This window comes from Haemaphysalis longicornis, unplaced genomic scaffold (assembly GCF_048455015.1).
Source record: "Haemaphysalis longicornis isolate Haplotype H1 unplaced genomic scaffold, Haemaphysalis longicornis Haplotype H1 scaffold_10, whole genome shotgun sequence".
Taxonomy (NCBI): Eukaryota; Metazoa; Arthropoda; class Arachnida; order Ixodida; family Ixodidae; genus Haemaphysalis; species Haemaphysalis longicornis.
In genome coordinates this window covers 145,405,836-145,422,129 of record NW_027526204.1, presented here as the reverse complement: position 1 = coordinate 145,422,129, position 16,294 = coordinate 145,405,836, and the positions used below count along the sequence as shown (strand labels likewise).

At 45.1% G+C, this 16,294-nt stretch overlaps 1 long non-coding RNA gene across 3 annotated transcripts; it reads right to left on the bottom strand.

The window, feature by feature from the left end:
- Nucleotides 1–9,388: 9,388 nt before the first annotated feature.
- Nucleotides 9,389–11,053, bottom strand: LOC144157990 (uncharacterized). 3 transcript variants are annotated; one of them, XR_013319927.1, is made up of 5 exons: nucleotides 10,905–11,053; nucleotides 9,979–10,098; nucleotides 9,819–9,902; nucleotides 9,677–9,763; nucleotides 9,389–9,605 (listed from the first exon to the last, which is right to left on the bottom strand). It is a non-coding gene; the product is annotated as an uncharacterized LOC144157990 (long non-coding RNA). The 3 variants fall into 3 exon arrangements; XR_013319926.1 differs by having other exon boundaries at nucleotides 9,677–9,902; XR_013319925.1 differs by having other exon boundaries at nucleotides 9,389–9,763.
- Nucleotides 11,054–16,294: the final 5,241 nt, after the last annotated feature.

The window sequence follows — 16,294 nt, the reverse complement described above, 5'->3', positions numbered from 1 at the left end:
TCTTCTTCGGCTGAAATTTGTAATAGGCTTCTACAGGGTAACTGCAACAACTCTGGCGTACAGTTCAATATGAGGTTGTAACAGTGTACAGTTATTCGTGTTCCATGAATGGCGTGAATATTTAGAATATAAGTTCTGCCTCGACGGCATATTGGTTGTGATTTTTCTTTGCCTTGCGTGGTATAGAGTGTTTTTGTTGCCGATTAGGGACCCCGTCTCACTCTCTGCGCCATAATGGCGTGGCTCAGTGACAAAATGCAGCGAGCGTCAGAAGCGTGAAATCTGTTTCATGATTTCGGAAGTAGTGGTCACAAAACAAAGTGGTCCGGCGAACTGAGAGGCCGTTTTGTTTCCTTGTTTACTCTCCCTTTATTTAATTACGATGTTACGTCATACATTCCCAGGTCGCACTTAATAGATTAGAATAAGGGTCGGAAACGCTTTGAGGTGTAGTGCCGAGTTGCATGAAGTCGACACGGCGGAGGGCTGGACGGGAAATCGGGTAGGAGGGGGGCGTTGAAGACAAAGAGAAAAAGATCAGTTAATTGCAAATAATATAATTTGACAATAATCTGGCTAAGCATGAAGATGGGGGACAATGCACCTCGAAGCGATCTGTTCGCTGTCCTTGTTTCTCCATCTAACCACTTGAAAGATTCGAGCTTTACAAAAATGTAGCCGATGAATACGGGCGCGCTTTATCCGCGGCAAAGGAGTCCTTTTTTCAGCACACGCTACCATCAATTCTGCCAAACAATCCCCACAAATTTTGGCAGGTCGTAAACGGGGCCGGTCAGAAACAGATTGAACTTACCAACGACAAGGACGAAGTAATTTCTAGTGAGCACGTTTGTATCGCCCTTAACCACCCCTTAACCATGCCTTTTCACATTCTTTGTGAGCACTACTCCGACCGTCCTTCCAGGCGTTCAAGCTCGCGACTTCATTGTGATGAATTATGTACAAGTTGAGTGGGCCGGCATATGCAAGTTGATACAGGAGGAGGAGGAATAAATGTTTATTCCACGAGCACTGGTGCTGCTGTTAGGGCAACCGCCCGGTGGGGGGCGTCCCTAGTCCGGGATGCCCTGGGCTGAATTTAAAAATTTCGTCGTCCCCAGGCATCGATGGTATTTCTTCTAAATTTTTGAAAAACACTGACGTTTATTCCTCAATTATAATGTCGAGACTTTTCGAGCAGTCATTAGAAGAGGGTGTTCTCCCAGAGGACTCAAAGGTGGGAAAGGTGGTTCCCTTGTTTAAATCAGGAAACGCTCATAGCCCCGGGAATTAGCGCCCTATTTCACTAACCAGTGTACCATGCAAACTTCTCGAACATGTCATTTACACTAACGTCGTAAGTTTTCTTGAAAGTAACGCTTTCTTTCGTATTCCCCAACACGGGTTTAGGAAATCGTATTCATGTGAGACACAGCTTCTGGCCTTCACTAACGATTTATTCTGTGCCGCTGATCGTTCGTCCACTGTTGATTGTATCTTCATAGATTTTTCAAAAGCCTTCGATACCGTTTGCCACAAGTTACTTCTTCTGAAACTAAACATGCTAAACATCGATGCTAACGTCTTGAAGTGGATTGAATGTTTTTTGTCTAACCGCACCCAGTTTGTAACTGCTAACGACCACTGTTCCCCGACTAGCCCTGTAACGTCCGGCGTTCCGCAAGGTTCAGTTCTTGGTCCATTACTGTTTCTTATTTATATCAACGACTTACCTAATGCCATTACATCATCTATCAAACTATTTTCTGAGAACTGTGTGATTTACCGTGAAATCCGGACTAACGCAGATCATCTTGCCCTTCAGACAGACCTGGATCACATTTCATCATAATGCGACGCTTGGTTAATGAAGCTAAACGTTACTAAATGCAAGGCTATGCGAATTCCCCGTTGTATTTCTCATAACGAACCATACGACTACACACTTAACCTTAACCAAACACTTAACCAAAGCAATCTCGATCAGGTGTTGTCTTACAAGTACCTTGACGTGCATATTTCCAACAATCTCTCTTGAAACACACATGTCGACTACATTACAAATAACGCGAATCGCACTTTAGGTTATCTGCGCAGGAACTTTTCTTTGGCTCCGACTAACCTTAAACTTTTGCTTTATCAAACATTATCAGTGTAGGATCCTCATATACTAACTGCCTAGCTGACAGCCTGGAGGCGATTCAAAATCGCTCTGCCCGTTTTATCATGTCAAACTTCCATCGTACGTCCAGTGTTACCTCGATGAAATCCAATCTTCACTTACCCGCTTTCTCACTGCGGCGTAAAATCTCTCGCTTTTCCTGTTCCATAAGATTTTTCATTGTATTCCGTCTCTTAGCAACATTTTTTTCCAGCCAACATCGTACGTTTCCTCACGCAACGGCCATCAGTTTAAAGTGGGCGTTCCCAGCGCTCGCACGAATTTGTACTTCGAATCATTCATCCCGAAAACTGCAAACGACTGGAACCACCTTCCAGCCCCTATCGCTGCTATCACTGACGTCACATTGTTTAAAAACTCCCTCTGTAACCATTTCGCGTAAATTCGCCATTTCAGTTACGCTGTGTTATCTCTTGTTAGTTTTGTGTGTGTGTGTGTGCGTGCGTGCGTGTGTGTGCGTGCGTGCGTGTGCGTGCGTGCGTGCGTGCGTGCGTGCGTGTGCGTGCGTGCGCGTGCGCGTGCGTGCGCGTGCGTGCGTGCGTGCGTGCGTGCGTGCGTGTGCGTGCGTGCGTGCGCGTGCGTGCGCGTGCGTGCGTGCGTGTGTGTGTGTGTGTGTGTGTGTGTGTGTGTGTGTGTGTGTGTGTGTGTGTGTGTGTGTGTCATTCAAAGACGCAACCATGTTGAACATTGTTTTTACAACTACCCTGCCATGAAATATCACGCAGTCTTTCTTTTTATCCTTTTCAGACTGCCATTGTGTGCATATAATTTTGATCTGCTATATTTCTTGTTTTTTGTACGATGTATACCCGCTCCTCTCTGTGACGCTTCGGCCTTGAGAGTAAATAAATAAATAAATAAATAAATGAATGAATGAATGAATGAATGAATGAATAACCCCATTTGAGGTAAAAAATGGCGTGTCGGCGTTCAGATTGTTAGTGACAGGGGGAGAGGTGGGGGCTCTGATGACGTGCTGGGGGCCGCATAATAGGTTGCCAACCCCTGCAGTAGCAGATAACCAACACAGTCAATGACGATCATATGTAAATATTTGGGCCGCGCGCCCTGTATGTGGCTGTGTTATGTTGCTAAATGTAAAAGTACACATCTCTGCAGGGAGCGGACGTCCGATTTGGCGCTTGTTTTGCGTCCTTTAATTGCGCTTAATTTGTTTATTTGACGCTACTGCCTCGCCTGACATGTACCCTACCCCTCGTAATCGTGCGGCGTAAACTTTTAAGCAAGAATCATTTAGTTTTCAAAAATAAAAAAAATTACACTCGTTTTTTAGGCGGTGACAGGCCAGCAGTGTCAGCTGAGTCGGCTGCGCTTCTCGCGTCCGCTTGCATGTTCCTGCTGAAGCAACCATTTACAGTTAGCTCGAGCTGTAGGATGAACAGCGTTCTGTGTTTACGGTACTTAAAGTGGTACTTAAATTGGTACTTAAAAACTAACACTTAAAAATTGGTGACATCGCTGAGGAAGTTATGCATGCTTCAATGCCGAAAAGCAGGTGGACTATTTCCTGCAAAGATTAGAAATTTGAGTTAACATGGCTCATTGACCAGAGCTTGCACTCCTGCAAATGTGCAAGGGCAGAGTTGACAGGGTATAGTTAACAATAAACTACAACGTTTCATAATAATATTATTCTGCTTTCCATCTGCTTGCGATGTTACACAAAACACTTCACTCACTTTTGTTCATTTCTCATTGATTGGGGTGCAGTGGCTGGCACCGGCGAACAAAACCGTGCGAATGAGACACAAGACGGAGAAGTCGCGCAGTGCCTGCGGCCTTACAGCTTACCAAACGCCAACTTCCATAGCCGCCCATGGCCGTGATGGAAATGAAACCATAACCGCATTGAATCCAAAAACACGATGTTTCAATGAGAGCTTGCTTCTGAGCTAGTTGGTACATTATACTTATTATGAAACACTGCGCTAAATTGACATTGACGACTACGAAGGACGGCGAAACACAAGATGCACAAATACGAAAGCGCAGCCATCAATTGGCCGTTATTTTCCGACCCTATCGGGAAACATTGGAAACATAAAAGTAGAAAGGCAAACGTTCAAAATCCCCACACAAAACCCTATCTGTGTTCAATTCTTGATTGTTATCGTCACCTCTTTTTCTCGCAGCCTTACTCAGAGCTGGCCACACGCGCCCGCCTCTCCCTCCCTCTCACACAGGGAGCGTCTTTCTGCAGAAGTTGAATTTCCTTGTTTTTTAGAAGCACCGATGGCTGGCTGACGCATGCAAGAGAGGAAGGTTTGGGGGGTGTCGAAATATTCTTAGGGCGGTGTTGGGTGGTCGTGGGGAGGGTGGGGTGTATAAATCCGAGTTGTGCTACAATTTACATGCAGACGGCTCCAAAATTTAATTAGAAGAGGTGAAAAGCCCGAATTGCAACTGCGTAAGGCTACTTGTCTGCGGGGTTTATATTTGCTTGACGGGTGCAGCGGCCTTTGACAGTGAAGTCCTGGAGGCGTCGCATTACCGAGACGCGTCGAAAACGTGCTTGCTTTTGATAAATGTCATGTCCTTGTTCTCATTTGTGCCAAAAAGACAATTCAGAGCCGTCAAACGGCGAAATTCCCCTCGATGGATTACATTGCTCACTTGGCAAACATCTGTCTATACTCGGTTGCCGCTGTGCCTCATCACCGCAGCCGGATGTTACTCCGCGCGGCGCAAGTAGTGCGTTACTCTGAGTATTTTGAACATGGCACGAACCGTTTCCCTCATTTTATGGATTGAGATGCTTATGAACTACTGCAGTGACGACAAATAAACTACGCGAGAAAAGGCAGGCGATATCACGCATTCATAGAAATCTCCTTTCAAAACGCACGCGCCCGTTGACATTCGGGTCCGTCGCTTTGGCGGAGCGATATCATACATAAGCTATTGCCTTTCTTAACTTGTTCCCGAGTGTAATAGGTGGCTGCGACGCGCATTGTACGAAACTATGGCGACGCGCCTCCCCTACGAAGTCGTAGCCGCTTGGGGCGCTGACGCAGCGGAGCAACGTCAACGCCCCCAATCGGCCAGGTTGCTTGCGAACTGAGAGCTTTGTGGGGAAGCATACATAAAATTATGGGGTATGCGTGGCTTGCGGAAAAGAAACAACTATGCGGCACATAGTGATAGAATGCGAGGGTGTCAATTCAAATCTACATGAGGGAAATATTCGGCTTCCAGAAGCCCGAGGATTTAAAGAAGCCATGAAGACAAAATACAAGTTTGTTTTATTCGAAAGATTTCGTGTTTTATAGTGCCCCCAGCGCTTGTGCGGATGCAAACGATGCTTTATTCACTGAGAAATTAATCAATTCAAGTTAAAATTTTGATTTTCCCGCTAAATCGTGTGTTTTCGTGGTCTGCAACGACATCACAGGAACCGACCGCTCTTCAGCCTAGGGTACCTTGATTTAGGCGTTAGCCGTACAGGGTGGAGACACGTATACGCTGGCACCGCCATTTTGGGTCACTCGCTCGCCGCCGAAGCAAGTCATTGTATCAAAACCGCGCTAAACTTATCGCCGCAGCGCGGTTTACTGCCGAAGTTGGAATCATATTATCTGTTAAGCGTTGCAGGGTCTCGTGGGAAACGAAAAGAACAACACGTTGAGCACGTAGACCTAATTGCAGCGGCACGGGACCGTTTAAAGGGTACGGCTGCCCTGTATGGCTGCCCTGACATCGAGGTACTTGCGCGTTTGTTTACGTTACTGAACGCAGATGGCGCCACCATACCGTAACAAGCCGTTTTCTGCCTTTGTCTTTTACCGTATTTAAACCTGGCTCGTTTTTGTTCTCGGAGAAAATACTCGTTTCGTGAAACATAGTGCTCGCTCGACAAATATGGTCACGTAAGACACCGTTGCTTGCGTCAATCGGCCAGTGTCGTCTGAGACAACCCCAAAGCCCCGCAGTGCTATGCAGCTAAAGCCCCAACCACATGGAGCGATTTTGCAAGCGACTTGGGCAGCGACGCGACTAGCGACGAACTACTTTTCGCCGCGGACCAAGTCGCTGATCGAATCGCTCGGTTCTGGGTCGCCAGAAACAGTCGCTCGCATCCCGGAAGTGGCCTCAGCGACTAGCCAATAGGAGAGCCCCTACGTAAGCACGCAACCTCCGGTTTTGGAAGAGAACGGGGGGGAAGATTTTGCAAATCCACGCAGACGGCGTTTGCGGTGCAGCGGCAGAGAAAGCTTTGCGTGGTAAAGCTTGTGTACACGCTGAAGCAGAAGTAAAAAGGCTCCCGCACACACTGGGTGAGACCCGTGTGGGAAAAACGACGTCAAGAAAGCGAATTCTACACGGCGTTCATGTTGGAGCCGAGAGACGAGGCGCAGAAGGAAAAGCGCGTGCGCTATCGCTAACCCAAACCAGTTTTAGAGATGCAATGAAGTGCAAAAAGCAAGGTAGAAAGGCGTAATACTTTTTAGTCATGCTTTTTATGACAAATGAACAAAACAAAATGCTTGCAAACAACCAGCGTACCAAGCGCGTTACTATGCGCAGTGCAGCAACATTGAAATCGCCATCCCCAGTCGCTCGAGCCGTCGCTGTCATGTGGTTGCCTCGGCGAGCGACTTCGGTTCGGCGACTGCGGATCCTATTCGCGTCGCTCGTCGCGTCGCTGGAAAAATCGCTCCATGTGGTTAGCGCTTAAACCAAGCATAGTGCGCGCAGTACCAACAGCAGTACGCATCAGTAGATCTATGTTTGCATATCCTTGCGTACCTTCCACTGTTTATGCCACCGTTCTAATTGCTTTTAAAAGAATGTTCCCTAAATTTAAGCACAAATAGCTCCCTAGTTTGCAGCCTAATAGCTCCCTAAATAGCAGCCTAATTTGAGTTTGCTTTTCCCGGCCTCCGCCAATCGCAGAGCAGTCTGGTGTGACATCATAGGTTCTGTTGCGGGAAATGAGCTAGTGGGTCGCATGGCCATTCCCTTTTTTTTCTAATTATATAGCTTATTCGAGCGAAGTTTACGTTAAAACTGGTGTCAGTAAGATTCTAACGACGCCGTCTTTTGTATGAACCAAACTTGTGTTTTGTCTTAATGGCTTTAATGGTAGCACCGAGGGAGTTCACTTCAAGGCTGTGGAGGTGTCGAAAAGAAGATTAGAATGCTGGTGGACGAAAAGCAGATAGGGGAGTGAGTATTGCCTAGAACAGCTACCACCTGTTAAAAAAATAAGTATTTTGTGTTTAATCAGTTTTTTGTCTTCCCTAAGAACAGCGCTAGTATTAAACGAAGAGCATATAACATGGCTTTATTAGTTTTTCGGTAAAACGACACGTCCTTTCCCCCCTACAAAGGGGACATCACTAGCAATCATCATCATCAGCACGCCCTCTGTAGTAGTCGCACGCTCTGACTCAGGAAAGAGGCGGTGGCGGTTTAGAAAAGGATAAAATGAAGGCATCCATTCTCACTTAGTACTCGGCCATGCTTCACTTTACAACGCACAATGTGGAAAGCCAGCTTACAAAGATCTAGCTTACACTAGTGCGCCTCAAACCGTCTTCACATCTAAACACAAATGCATTTCTGGGCACAAATTTTTCCAGAGGCACTGATATCAAAAAATTATCAGTGGCTTAGCTCGGCTATGCAACGATAAACGTAGCGTGAGCTAAGGTTCAGCTGGTTATTCTTGGGTTTCCTGGTTGTCTAGGATTAGCTGATTATCATGCTTACTGCTGCTAAAACGATTCCCAATCCAATCCAATTTAATCCAATCCTATCCAATCCAGTCGCGGCGGTGGCGGCTCCGGCACGCCAGCTGTGCGCCGTGTGATGTCACTGCTCCTCGCGCATGCGCAGCACGGCTCTCCAGGAGCCACGCGAAACTGCTCAACCTCGGCCAGTGTAGCTCACGCTACAAAAAAGGGACGTGGACGAGACGTACACGAGGCACAGCGCAGCCTCACAGGCTTTTCTTGCACAAAATTACTTGTATGCAGAATTCTGCTGCAACAAAGGAGGTAAAGAGGGGAGAGGGTATAAACACATAGACGTTTCGAACCGCCACCGCAGTTCAGATACATAAGCAATTTATTTTTTAACAGCACAGAAGGGTGGCTGGCACACATGACGTTGTGGGAATAAATCTCTGAGGCTAAGGTTCTACCGCACCTGAAGCATCACCTAGACTGGAGGGAGGAGTGTGGTGAGATATCCCTGGTAGCACAGAATGTTGCCCGAACATTTCTGCAACGTTTCCCCTTAACGTTGCCAAAACGTGGCTAATGTCCGCTTTTTTTAACGTTAGTGCAATGTTTCCCAAAAACATTGCGTCAACATGATATTAGCATTGCTCCAACATGGGGGCAATGTTTGAAGGGTGTTGTTCTAACGTTTGGATAACGTTGTTTCTGACGTTCGCCAACGTTGCTCCACTCTTGGAGCAACCTTCAAGCCACGTGCAGGACACATTTGAACAACATTTATAAGACGTTTTCTGGTGACGTTGCAGTAACTTTTCACCTACATTTTCGCAACGTGCTTACCACATTTAAGCATATCCCTGTATCATTCAGACGTTGTGATAACATTGCTACGATATTGCAGAAACTTTAGATTTACACTTTTAACATACAAAGAACGTTTCTTCAACGTTCAAGCAATGTTTTTATGAAGTTGCAATAACACTGCTACAATTTTGCGGTAACTTTCCAGCTATATTTTTCCAACGCTCGGGTAACATTTAGAAAACGTCGCTTTAATGTTCAAGCGATGCTTCCTACAACGTTACCGCGACTTTACAGATACGTTTTTTCACCACAATCGAGGGCCACATCAGCGCACTGTTGATGACTTTCAAGCAATATTTCTCTTACAAAGCAATAATATTGCAGCAATGTACAGGTAACTTACAGTTACACGAATCTAATATACATGCAACAATAACTAGATGAAAATAATAGAAAACTTTTTCCTAGAGAGACGATTGTTGACTGCATGATAAGCGAGCGGTTCAAACCTCGTCCGCATAAACTCCTGAAAGGTATAAACCGGCATTTTAGACCTGTATATTCATACATTTGATCCCTGCACTGACCAACACACACAATTAAGGCAGTCCGGCAAAATAACAAACTAAGAAATGGCAGAATTTTAAAGCAAGGAACACGCAGCTAGCGTAAATAACAACACTGAGACTCTTTAAAATGAAAGGACATGTGCTTTTTATTTTACCATTAACAATCGAGCCGAATACGCATTCTGTTAAAGCCTTGAATTTCGCAAGTACGCTGTTTCAGACGATGTCTTCGTTTTCCTCCTCCGGGGCTCGCTTGTTCTTCTGCGCCTTGACGAGTCAATTTGATGACATACTTGACAGCCATGAACCCAGTAACACGTAGGGTTGTTACTGCGACGCTTAATTCTGCGAAATGAACAAAAGTTGTAGTTTATAGGAGAAGTTGCAAAGTTGTTACAGCATAGACAATGTCTCACCTCTCAGAACACCAGGACTTTTGGTATACAATATGGCCTCATTGATTTTCTTGTACTGGCAGTTCAATTGAGATTTGACAGCCATTCCTGAGAAACAAACAAAAGGGCATTGCTGTAACACACAGGGTGCTCAAAAGCTCACCTGCACTTTGGATGACGTTTGCTGCCAGGTGAGCTAGCTTATTCCCATGTCAATTTTGTGGTGCTGGTAAATCTTAAGGCATTTCTGAAAACAAAACAGAGTCAGAAGGGGTGCAGAAAACTGAAGTGAAGCAAATTTTAGCTAATGGAGAAAACCTTACCTTTAGGAAGGAATACAGCAAAACAGGCCGCTTCACTTTCCATTTTGTCTTGCTTGTTTAACTTTTTCTAATGCCTGTGTGGACACGCACATCGCATGAGTGGGTTTAGCTCAAGCATCCCTGGAAAACAGAAAAGGATAAAAATACTTAATTATATAAAATACCTTACAAAAATTTCTTTACAGGTCAATTCAGTAATTAACTGAAAAGTCATCAGACAGCGTGCGAGAGAATTTTCAATGAACAAGAGAAGCCCGCAATGAACAAAAATGAGAAAATAGGCAATTGTCAAGAATGGAAACATTACACAACTAGACAAAATTACGTACAACGGCGTATTTTCTTGGTTGCCTTATTTTACCTTTTGCTCTCGAAAAATGTGCTTAAAACTGGCCTTGAGCTGCTTTTTTTTTTGCGTATGCCATATTCTTTATAATTATAAGCATCCGACGTAGACCAGCTTTTCACATGGAAAGTTTGTGAATGCTACAAAGACGTCAGGTGTTGTTTTACATCGTAAGGCAGTTAGCATAACCAGATGATAATTCTTAACTGCAACGCTAATTGTGTTCTGGAACAGCTAGCATGCCGCTGAAACTCGCGTGAAATTAAACATAACAAAGTTAAATTTATGAGATATTTTGCGCCCGCGACAGCAGCTGTGGCGAGAAGTAAATTAAAAGCCAATCGTACGTATCAAGGTTCTTGCAGAACCTACACTCGATTTCAGCATCATAACAGGTGTACTTCTGAGCGCCCACCTGATTTAAGCGCTGAATACATGTTCCACGTTTTACAACCGTACGCATTCGCAAAAGCAAGAAGGATGCTTAGAAGCTAGACGGGAGGGCAGTCTTGTTCCCGCTCTTTTACGAAGTAAACTGCTTTCGAAAGAACGAGGCGAGCTCAGAAAATCGAGCGCTTACCTTCACTGGTCGGTTGCTATGAACTTTCCGGCCCACTAATATTCGCCGTAACATGCGGCCACACAACGAAATTTCGTACAATGTTCCTTCTCCATTCCGCTTGATTCTCAGGATGGCTCCTCGTTTCTGCAAAAGCGCGCGCTTTTCGTTCACTCTCCCCCGCACCAGCCACGGCTGTCAGGCATAGAGAGAGAGGAACAGGAGGGGTCCGCTCTGCAAGGAACGCGCGCACGTGTGCGCGTGTGAGAGGAGGGTAGGACGTTGGCCAAGGACGCGCGTTTTCCTTTTGTTTTTTTTTTTTTTCGGCCCTCCCCAACTTTGCGCCGCGGCTGCTAAAACTTCCTTTGCGACACACTCTAGAAGGGACGGGGCGACGACGAAAACAAAAAATAAGGCATGCAGGGAGAAAGGAACGCGCGAGACGTCGTGCCTCTCCGAGCAACCCGAAATTTCTGAGAACGCCTGGCGCCCTGTATTTCGTTTCGCGCCAAGCAGAACGCGACAAGTGTTCGATGCATTGGAGCCTCTTACGAATAAACATTAAAACAGGAAAAATCTGAAGATAGTGTGTGCAATGCTATTGGAACGGAACAAAAGCAAAAATGGGAAGTTAGTTTTCAGGTTACTTGGAATTCAGGTTCGTTTGTATTATGAGAAAATATCCTTGAAATATGCCAATGAGCTTTCGATTCGTACAGGCAGTATCGGCTGGAAAGTGGGTGTCAGGGTTAGGTCTTTGTTTTGTTTTATTGTTACAATATGCATGATGGTGCTCTACTTTGGCGCTCGAGGTAGGTAAAATGTTTATGGGGAAGTTGAAATATAAAACAGCCCAATTCATGTTTATTTCAAACAAGGGTGCAAGGTGTGGACTAGTCGGAACGTTCGCTGATCAGAGGGAAGTGACTAAATTTCACACGAAGGGGGCAATTTAAAGAACATGAACTTTGGGTTTGAATCTGTCTCATGAATCAAGTGTAATTGCTGCGGCAATTGGAAGGAAAACACATACGATTGTAATTAGTTGGCGACATGTATGGCTTGCACTCCCCAGTATGATGCACAAAAGTTTTTATAGCTTGCATATAAAATTTCCCCAGTAAATTAATTTTTTCAAACAATTATGAGGACCCAGCAACAAGGAAATGTTTGAGCCTTCTGTCTAGATTATTTTTGTCTGATGATACACAGGCGGCGCCATAAAAACAATCCGGCCATGCAAGCTTTAAAGGGGCCCTAAATAGGCTGCTTCCAAAGGTCGCCATTTCAATCGCGCAATCGCTAGAATGCCCCTTCACGGCAACGTATACCACATATTACACCTAACCAATAAAAAACATGAAGTAAAAATTTGGTGTCAGTACTTCTTTAAGAGAGAACGTTAACAGTGCGAGACGCTTGTGAAAACTTAGCCAAATAATAATAATAATACTTTATTAGCATACATATTCTGGGAGACCCGAGCCTGCAAGGGCCAAATGGAACTGGAAGTTTCCCTTGTCGATTCATGATTACCTTTTTATAATACAGCCGTAATCTACTGCCTAAGAAAAACGCGCAATGTTTCAACAATAGGAAAGGAAAGTTGGGAAGTCATTTCTGGGTGCTGTTTTCAGGCAGTTATGAAAACAGTTAGGTGTATCTGCGCGAAGCTCTTAAAGATATGACCAACACATAGAATGAAAAGCACGGCGTATACCCGATCAGTTTGTCTTTTCATATGGTGCACGTTCCCCAAAAGAACACATCTGCATTGTAAAGAGGCCGCGTTAAATTTCGGTATGTACATGGTGAAGTGAGCTTCAATATAGGAAATAGGAAGCCAAGTCGGAGTACAGTAAACTCGATACTATTTGACGATGGCATAAAAAGTTATTTTCTTGTTGTTATTCCAGTTTATTTATTTATTCGGCAAATAATGAGTGCGAAATAACAGAAGGCAATGAAACCCAAGTTCTGATTCGTGCCTCACGCATGCACTGACGTCGGAACATGCTGCATGCGCCGTCCATTTCATGCGCGCGTTGGGTTAATTAGCAGGCGCTGTATTCGGTCAGTTTCCTGGATATATGCGGCATACACATGGACAAAAACGCACCCGACCGGCATTTGTAAAAGACACACGAAAACAGCCCGATAGCTGGCCATACGTGACAACGCACATTCGAGGGTGAATGCTGCGCGCGGCTTTATCGGTACGCAGCAGCTGTGTTTTGCTCCTTAAGGTTAATGATGTGTTAAAATCGCACTAAAATATCTTATTTGATTGATTATGACGTTTCACACGCCGCCGCTACACAGGCGATGAGGCGCGGCGTAGTAGAGGGCTCCGGATTAATTTTGACCACCGGGGGGATCTATTTAACGAGCGCCGAAATTTAGAACACACAGGCATTTTCGCTTCTCGCCTCCACACACACACAAAAAAGCGGCTGCCGCGGCCTGCCGCGGTCTGGAATCGAACCCGCGTCCTTGGGCTCAGAAGCACAACAGCCACCGTGGGTTCCTAAAATAACTAAATCACACCATAAGATGAGACAATCGGTATACCAATTCTATGAGCGACACGACCTGCACGGGCTGGTAGGAACCGTTGACAGATTTTTAAGAGCGCATTCGCAAAATGGTGAAGTTGGTTTCGCACATTAGTGAAATTGTGCTTAAAACACGCTATTATTCGGGTGACATTTGCACGGATCTAGCGGATGCATCACTTACACGGATCTGATTTACACCGGATGTAGCGATTTTTCAGAGCGTGACTGTCGCGCCTATAGCACAGCGACGCTTCATCGCACACGTTCATAAATTTCACGGGCGCACACGTTCATAAACTTCACGGGGACTGGATTGCACGGAAACGCGTCGATACCCAACAAAAGCGACCGCTTACAGTTATTTAAATCCAGTCTGTCCTCAAGAAATTCATATGTGTCAGATGCACGCCGCCAAGAAATTTTTGCGTCTATACGTCGTACGCGTTACCAAATTTAGGAAAAGTGAATGAAAAAAAAAAAGAAAAAAAGCGGAAGAGTATAGAAATAAGGTGCCTCGATAGGTGTTGAGTCATATCTTCAAATCATTGTGGACAGCTCACCGTAAAAAAGTACACATTTGTTCAGCAACTCCATAAGAAAAGTGCGACTAGCACGACGAGTAGAAAATTCATGATTGCTCTTGAAAGTGACTGTTTTTGAGCGACATTACTAAGGCTGAAGTGCAAATGGGACATATAAATGGAGCAGGGGTAAGTAACAAGTAGGGCGCGAAGGGGAATTCAAACTTCTCATCATTGTTTATTGCTAAAAACAAATAACGCGCTGCAAGGATTGGCTTAAACTGAGCAATTGCTATTCCGTAAAAATAAGAGGAAACAGGTAGAATACGGACATTTATATTTATAGGACGTACTTTATACGATAATTATAATAATTACGCCTGCGTGACTAACGGAGGTTCGATTTCTTCCACGTGGACGAAATCTCCGCGGGCCCGACACAAAGAAATGCCGCGCCAACACGATCATTGCGGATGACGCGAGCTCATGCACGACACCGATTACAAGGCTATAGAAAGAGTATTGGCTATGATCGGGAATCGGCCTGCCTGACCTGTTAAAATTCTGTTCGTCAACATAAACGAAGCCTGTTTGTGTATCTTTTTAGTTATACAGAAGGATACAGCAATAAATGAGCGTTTTTGCAAGTTTTTCCTGAAAAAAAAAAAAACAATCTTTTGTTCGCGCTCAATCTTCAATCGAAGGTCCCGTATTTGTGGTATATATTGATTAACACCAAGAACGGCGATGAGATTTACACTCTTACTAAAAACATGAAATAGAAACGAATTTCTATTATGGGACAGCCGGCGGCCATCTTGAAAAAATGACCGTCTTAGAACGGCGCAGCATCTGGCTTTAACGAAACGCACGATGCGCGAAATGGCGGTATTATTTTATGCTAGGCTTTCTCCACTCTAAAGTAATATTGTGCGATCATCCAACAAATGAGAGACTAAAACAAAAGGATCTGCCGCCGAGTTTGGTTGCGCCATCCATCGAACCGGCACCACGCGTTTCTTTCGTTTGAGAAACGTTCAAACGTTCGCGCTTTCTTTTAGGTTTCATGGGGAAATCTACACGCTCAGTGTGACACTCCTCCACATGCATTTCTGCAGTTTTTCGAAAGAGAGAGAGAGAGAGAGAAAGAGAGAATCCACTTTATTTGGAACTGTGGCTGTGGTTTTAGGGTGAGGGGGGGGGGGGGGGGGGCATAGGGCCGCCGCGACGTTGAGGGTCCGTTCGGTGACCAGTTTTTCGAGAGCCCTGTCTCTAAATGATCACACATCGATGTAGGGTGCCCTGCTGTCTGCCTCTGAATAACTTCAAATCTGGTACAGGTACCACCCTTTGTTCTGTTATATTCCCCGGTCTGGGGTGCTGCCTTGTCCTGTGGTATATCATCAGCGGATATCAGAGAGGCTACACCAGATAGGCGATGCCTAGAAGATGGCATCCGTTCACGAGAACAAGATTGGCCCCTTTGGCGTAGGATGCGGCGAAAACCTCCCGTATTGGGAGAGACCCTCGTCCTGCAGTGGACAGGCTGACGATTGGGGATTTCATTTATGTGCGTGCGTCGTGCGTGCGTGTATATGTAAGCGCCGTATTATTCGCAGCTAAAGTACAGGAGGCGATGGTACAGTGGACTGTGGCTAAGGCGTCCGTTGTGCATAACCTTTTGAACTTTTGTAGGTGACGTAATCCCTCCAAAACATAGGTTAGTGTGGTGTTTCACATAATAAATAAATGAAAGCTGCTATACATTCAACATTCCTCAATATTGCGGCAATCTAGATAAACATGTACACAGGCAATGTTAGTTGTGGTTTTTTTCGTGAACATTGCTAAATATGTAAAAACCACACTCCCGAAATTAACGTATCCTGACGTACATGTACTATATCGACAACATTTAAGTTTGCTGTATGGGATCATTTGAATTTTTAGGCAGCTTATGTAACTCCCCATACGATCGTTTAACATATGACATTTGCCAACATTTGGCAACATTGCTGCAACGCGAAAAAAGCGTCCAAAGGGCAACGTTGCCCATGCTTTGTTTTTAAACATTGCATGAATGTACCCGACGTTGGCCCACATTTGGCAACATTGCTGCAACGCAAGAAAACGTGCATGTGGGCAACATTGCCTATGCGCTGTTTGTAAACGTTGCGTGAATGTTGTTGAATGTGTCCAACGTTGGCCCACATTTGGCAACATTGCTGCAACGTGAAAAAACGTGCATACGGGCAACGTTGCCTAGATGTTGTTTGTAAACGTTGCGTGAATGTTGTTGAATGTGTCCAACGTTGGCCCACATTTGGCAACA